The sequence below is a fragment of the Rhinoraja longicauda genome, chromosome 4, assembly GCF_053455715.1.
Source record: "Rhinoraja longicauda isolate Sanriku21f chromosome 4, sRhiLon1.1, whole genome shotgun sequence".
NCBI lineage: Eukaryota > Metazoa > Chordata > Chondrichthyes > Rajiformes > Arhynchobatidae > Rhinoraja > Rhinoraja longicauda.
The window spans coordinates 78,919,682-78,926,450 of NC_135956.1; positions in this window are offsets into that span (position 1 = coordinate 78,919,682).

A 6,769-nucleotide genomic window follows, 5' to 3' on the forward strand; every position below is an offset into this window, starting at 1 on the left:
CATAATATTTGTTTTTCAGGACAATGTTTAGGTCTTCCAACTGCAAATGCTAGAAGTCTGAAATACAAATAGAAATGTAAAGACTCAGAAAGTGAAACAGCTCCCATGGAGGGTTAAAAGCATTTCAAGTCAACAATCTTTCATCAATATTGTTTTTGAAAAGTTTAAAAGTTTAAAAGGTATGATGATAGCGTACAATGAAAGAGGTTGGTAATGAGAAAATAAAGAAACAAAGGGTCAGACACAAAATGCTGGAGTAACTCAGTGGGACAGGCAGCTTCTCTGGATATATGGAATGGGTGACCTTTCAGGTCGAGACCCTTCTTCTGACCGAGTCAGGGGAGAGGGAGATACAGAGTTAAGGAAGTATAAGGTGTGAAAACGAGTCAAAGGGGATGATATCAAGATCATTGTTAGCTCGGATAAGGTAATAACAGAGCAAACAGAGATAAAATATAAATGAGGACAGTCATTGGAGAGAGAGGGAAGGTAAGGGTTACTTGAAATTAGAGAAGTCAATATTCATACCGCTGGGATGTTCCTCCAATTTGCGCTGGGCCTCCCTCTGACAATGGAGGAGGCCCAGGACTGAAAGGTCATAGTGAGAATGGGAGGGGGAGTTAAAGTGTTTAGCAACCTGGAGATCAGGTATGTTTAGGCAGACTGAGCGGAGGTGTTCAACGAAACGATCACCGAGCCTCCGCTTGGTCTCGCATATATATCAGCCACAAATACCACAAATAGAATAAATATGCAAAAAATTAATCTCAGAAATAAAAAATATTTTGAAATTCCGAATAACAAAATAATTCAATTTTAATTAATTAAAGCAAACAGTTTGAGAATGATTTTTTTAATAATGAGTGTTAACCTGAATGCAGAATTTAGCCTGAACTTGTCAAACATAAAATGAGATTGACTTCCTTATTTATTGAGGCTTATACGTGCCAGAAAGTTCATCAAAACACCAGTGTATCAAAACACTGAGAATCAGCTACACCAAGTTGTGTAACAGATTTTAGAATATCCTTACTGCAAAGCTAGACATTGTTGGCAGGAATTTCGAAAGAGAGGATTTTGTATAAATGCTCCAATCAAATATTTATGCACTGATGACTGGCTGTTTAGTCTCATCATGGAGTTGCAGTTTTGTGGCAGCATCGCAACTCATGGCTGTAACTATGGTCATGGGATTTTATTTTTCTTCAGTCATGCTCATCCTTCTCCATAAATGTTCCTCCATTCCCCATGTTCAACATCATTACCCTTGATATGTTCTCGTCCAAGCCATCATGAAGTAGACAACAATGCTATAAGGGCACTACTCAGCCTTCTTCAATTAAACGTAAGGAGACCAGTCTGTTCATTTTTCTAATATCATCCTTGTAAATCTTTCATGCACCCTCTCTTCTGCCTCTATCTTTTTTTTATAAAACCGTGAGCAGAGTATATTCTAAGTGCGATCTAATCAAGTTTGAAAGAATTTAGCTCAATTTCCCAACTTGTTAATTGTGTTTTTAAGTGGTGAGTTGTGGTGAGCTAACCTCTTAAACCACCATAGCGTGAGGTTTAGGCTGTCATCAAGGCTGATGGGCAGGAAGTTGAGTTGCCTCCAAAAATATTGAGGGACAAGTTTGTCTCTTTGAATGGACCTATGAAGATGTATAACAAAATGGGTGTCAGAAGTTATGGATTACCAGGTTCCTGCCAAAGAAGCTTGTCCAACATTTACAGTATATCTTGCAAAAGGCAGAAGATGGTGAAAGGACAGAATATTTAAGGTGGAGGTACTGGTGAAGAAGACTGCTTTTGTGCTGGATGATGCCAAGCAGCTTGAGTGTTGTTGGAGGCATTGTCATTCCGGCTTGTGTAGAGTTTTGCATCATATTGGCAGGCAGTGGCGAGTGGAGTGCCACAAGGCTCGGTGTAGGGGCCGCAACTATTTACAATATATATTAATGATTTGGATGATGGAATTAGAACTAACACAAGCAAGTTTCCCTTTGACACAAAACTGGGTGGCAGTGTGAACTGCAAAGAGGATGTTAGAAGATTACAGGGTGACTTGGACAGGTTGAGTGAGTGGGCAGATGCAGTATAATGTAGATAAATGTGAGGTTATCCACTTTGGCGGCAAAAACAAGGAGGCAGATTATTATCTCAATGGTGTCAGATTAGGTAAAGGGGAAGTGCAACGAGACCTGGGTGTCCTTGTACACCAGTCACTGAAAGTAGGCGTGCAGGTACAGCAGGCAGTGAAGAAAGCTAATGGCATGTTGGCCTTCATAATGAGAAGATTTGAGTATGGGAGTAGAGGTCCTTCTGCAGTTGTATACGGTAGGGCCCTGGTGAGACCACATCTGGAGTATTGTGTGCAGTTTGTGGATGATCAGCCATGATCACAATGAATGGCCTCCTCCTGCACCTATTTTCTATGTTTCTATATTTTGAAGCATTTTGGGACTTTAGGGAATTAGGCTGTAAATTTTCCAATGTTCTCTCAACTCTGGATCAGTTCCTGTGGACTGGAGGGCAGCCAATGTAATTCCACATTTTGAGAAAGGAGGAAGAAAGAAACTGGTGAATTATAGACCAGTTAGCCTTACATCGGTAGCGGAGAAGATGCTTGAGTTGATTATTAAAGATGTTATGACAGTGCATTTGGAAAGCAGTGACAGGTCAAAATCAACTTGGATTTATGAAGGGGAAATCATGCTTGACTAATCTTCTGAAATTTTTTGAGGATGTAACAAGTTGAATGGATAAGGGAGAGCCAGTGGATGTGGTGTATCTGGACTTTCAAAGAGCCTTTGACAAGGTCCCACACAAGAGATTAGTGTGCAAAACTGGAGCACATGGTATTGGGGGTAGGGTATTTACATGGTTAGAGAACTGGTTGGCAGACAAGAAGCAAAGCGTTGGAATTAACGGGTCCTTTTCAGAATGGCAGGCAGTGACTAGTGGGGTGCCGCAAGGCTCGGTGCTGGGTCTCCAGTTATTTGCAATTTATATTAACGATTTAGACGAGGGAATTAAATGTAACATCTCCAGGTTTGTGGATGACACAAAGTTGGGTGGCAGCGGTGAGCTGCGATCAGGATGCTTTGAGGCTGCAGGGTGACTTGGATAGGTTGGGTGAGTGGGCAGATGCCTGGCAGATGGAGTTTAATGTGGATAAATGTGAGATTATCCACTTTGGTGGCAAGAACAGGAAGACAGATTATTATCTGAATGGTGTCAGATTAGGAAAAGGGGAGGTGCAACGAGACCTGGGTGTGCTTGTATATCAGTCACTGAAAGTAATCATGCAGGTACAACAGGTAGCGAAGAAAGTTAATGGCATGTTGGCTTTCATTGTGAGAGGATTTGAGTTTAGGAGCAAGGAGCAACTGTGTTTACTGCAGTTGTACAGGGCCCTAGTGAGACCGCACCTGGAATATTGTGTGCAATTTTGGCTTCCTAATTTGAGGAAGGGCATTATTGCTTTTGAGGGAGTGCAGCGTAGGTTCACCAGGTTAATTCCCGGGATGGCAGGGCTGATATATGATGAAAGAATGGGTTGACTGGGCTTGTATTCACTGGAATTTAGATGGATGAGAGGGGATCTTATAGAAACATAAAATTCTTAAAGGATTGGACAGGCTGGATGCAGGAAAAATGTTCCAGATGTTGGGGTGTCCAAAACCAGGGGGGTCACAGTTTAAGAATAAGGGGTAGGGAATTTAGGACTGAGATGAGGAATTTTTGTTTCACCCAGAGAGTTATGAAGCTGTGGAATTCTCTGCCACAGAAGGCAGTGGAGGCCAATTCACTGGATGTTTTCAAGAGAGAGTTTGAGTTAGCTCTTCGGGCTAAAGGAATCAAAGGATATGGGCAAAAGGCAGGAATGGGGTACTGATTTTAGATGATCAGCCATCATCATATTGAATGGCGGTGCTGGCTCGAAGGGCCGAATGGCCTACTCCTGCACCTATGTTTCTATGTTTCTAAATTGCACAGCGGCACGGTAGCGCAGCGGTAGAGTTGCTGCTTTACAGCGAATGCAGCGCCGGAGACTCAGGTTCGATCCTGACTACGGGTACTGCACTGTAAGGAGTTTGTACGTTCTCCCCGTGACCTGCATGGGTTTTCTCCGAGATCTTCGGTTTCCTCCCACACTCCAAAGACGTACAGGTATGTAGGTTAATTGGCTGGGTAAATGTAAAAATTGTCCCTAGTGGGTGTAGGATAGTGTTAATGTACGGGGATCACTGGGCGGCACGGACTTGGTGGGCCGAAAAGGCCTGTTTCCGGCTGTATATATATGATATGATATGATATGATTGCTTTATGTCACTGATCTCTGACCTGCCCCTTTAGCCACACTAGTTATGCCATGATGAGGGTGATCATTTGTATTAGAAATACTTCTTTGCTACAGTTTGGTACTACAGCAGGAATTTCATCTGCTCTAGAGGTTTTGTTGCTTTTCGCTGTTGGATAGACTTTTCAATCCTTCATCAAGCTCAGTGAAACTCATTGAAGTCTAAAGAAGGGTTTTGACCCAAAATGTCACCCATTCCTTCTCTCCAGAGATGCTGCCTGGCCTGTTGAGTTACTTCAGCATTTTGTGTCTATCTTCGGTGTAAACCACATCTGCAGTTCCTTCCTACACACAACACCTATTGATTGATGTTTTATGGTGTCATGAACATTTGACAAACAGATGGAATCTTAGTTGAGAAGTGCCTCTTCTCTGATTTTTGACTCAAGGCAATGTGGGTACTTGGAGGTTTGGGCTGTAAATAATCTTTACAGATTTAAAGAATCCATGCATGTTCTGGGTGTTGGTGCATCTCCCGTGTTCTTTCTACCCACCATTTGTACTTAAATTTCGCATTAGATCTTGGTCTTCAGATGCTTTTAGATTTAGTTTTCCCTTTATTATGTAATAAATGAAAATTGCCATCAAACCTGAATATTTTCTGTTAATTTGCATGTATACATAGATTGGTTTATTTAAGTGTGAATGGAACAGAACCCATGCAGTAGCTTTGTTAAATCCATCATAAAAGCATTAAATCCATCATAAAAGCATATAGTTATAAATTAATTTGAATGATACTTTAGAAATATGTCTTATAACCTCCACCTAACCATAGTATATTGGGTTATTTAGATAAAAGTGAGATTATGAAATATAAATTCTTATGTGGATTTTAAGATGTCCATTCATTCCAAAAGCAAGACCTCTTTTTAATAATAGAAATATAAATGTCATAGAGTAATACAGCACGGAATCAGGCCCATTGGCCTAACTCGTACAGGCCGACCAAGATGCTCCATCTAAGCTAATCGCATTTGCCTGTGTTTGGGTCATATCCCTCTAAACATTTCTTATCCATGTAACTGTCCAAATGTTTAAAAATGCTATTACAGTACCTTTCCCCAACTACCTCCTCTGGTAGCTCGATCTATTTACCCACCACAACTCTGAGTGAAAAAGTAGCCCCTCAGATGCTTGGATCAATAGCCCCCAAATTTTTTTTGATAATATAATAATGTGGTTTTGAAAATGAATGCACTTTTTGTGTTAAACATTTTCATTGTATCTTTTATAAATACAATTGTACTTCAAATTTTATCTTATTATATATTTAAGCACATTAAATTAACACATAAAAGTCACATACTAGAACACTGAGAAAAATGGCTGATTTGCAATTTATTTTGTTAATCCTAGGCCAGGCAGTTGTTTGAACTAGGTTTAAACTATTTTCATCAATTCTCATTTTTTGTTTGAAACAAATGGAAAGTGCATATTAATTTCAAAAATGTACTTTCAAACATATTTTCTTCAATTGCCAAATTCACTTCAACATAATATAAACTACTCCATGGATTTATTGTTCATGTTACATACACTTCAGTGCTCAGTTACCAGAGAATGGATTTGGATTCTTTCTGAAACTGGTGATGTGATATATATATTGCTGTTTCAGGGCAGTATTCCAACTTGTATTTCAAATTGGAGCTTGGGTCTAAGACTGATTTTTTTAAAATCTCCAGCAAAAATATAACTAATGTCTTAATCTTTTTAACATATATATATATATATATTTTTAGATAAAGCGTGGAAACAGGCCCTTCAGCCCACTGAGTCTGCAACGAACAGCGATCAGCGGGTCAGGCAGCATCTCTGGAGAACATGGATAGGCGAAGTTTTGGGTCAAGATCTTTATTCAGACTATCGGTCTGGACCTGGGCCCGGAATCCAGTTGAGTTGATAACCTCGGTCTGGCCGGTGAAGAGGCGAGGATCCGTGCAGTTATTGGTCACAGGCCAGAGTGCAGGCAAGGATCAGTGGCATGGCCTGGAAGCAGCCGGCGAGGCATGTAGGTCAGGGGTGGCGCCGGCAGTCCATCCTGACGGTGAAGCTCGATAGATCTGGCCTGGAAGCAGCTGGGGCGGCAGTGCGGGCTGGGGTGGCGCTGACAGACCATTCTGTCTGGAAGCGGCTGGGGTCGTGGTGCAGGTCAGTGCTTTGGTTGTCCCAGCCTCAGAGAAACCGTGGAGGCAGTGAACATTGGCACTGCATTTCCTGGCGCCACTGCGGGTCTCGGCCTCATGGCAGTGTGGTGCATGACGCGATCCAGCAGTGGGTCTCGACCCAACATCACCTATCCAGGCTCTGCAGAGATGCTGCCTGACCTGCTGAGTTATTCCAGCAATTTATGTCCTTTATTATTGCACAAGTGTTGATCAAAATAAATGCTTATCAATTTGTCAA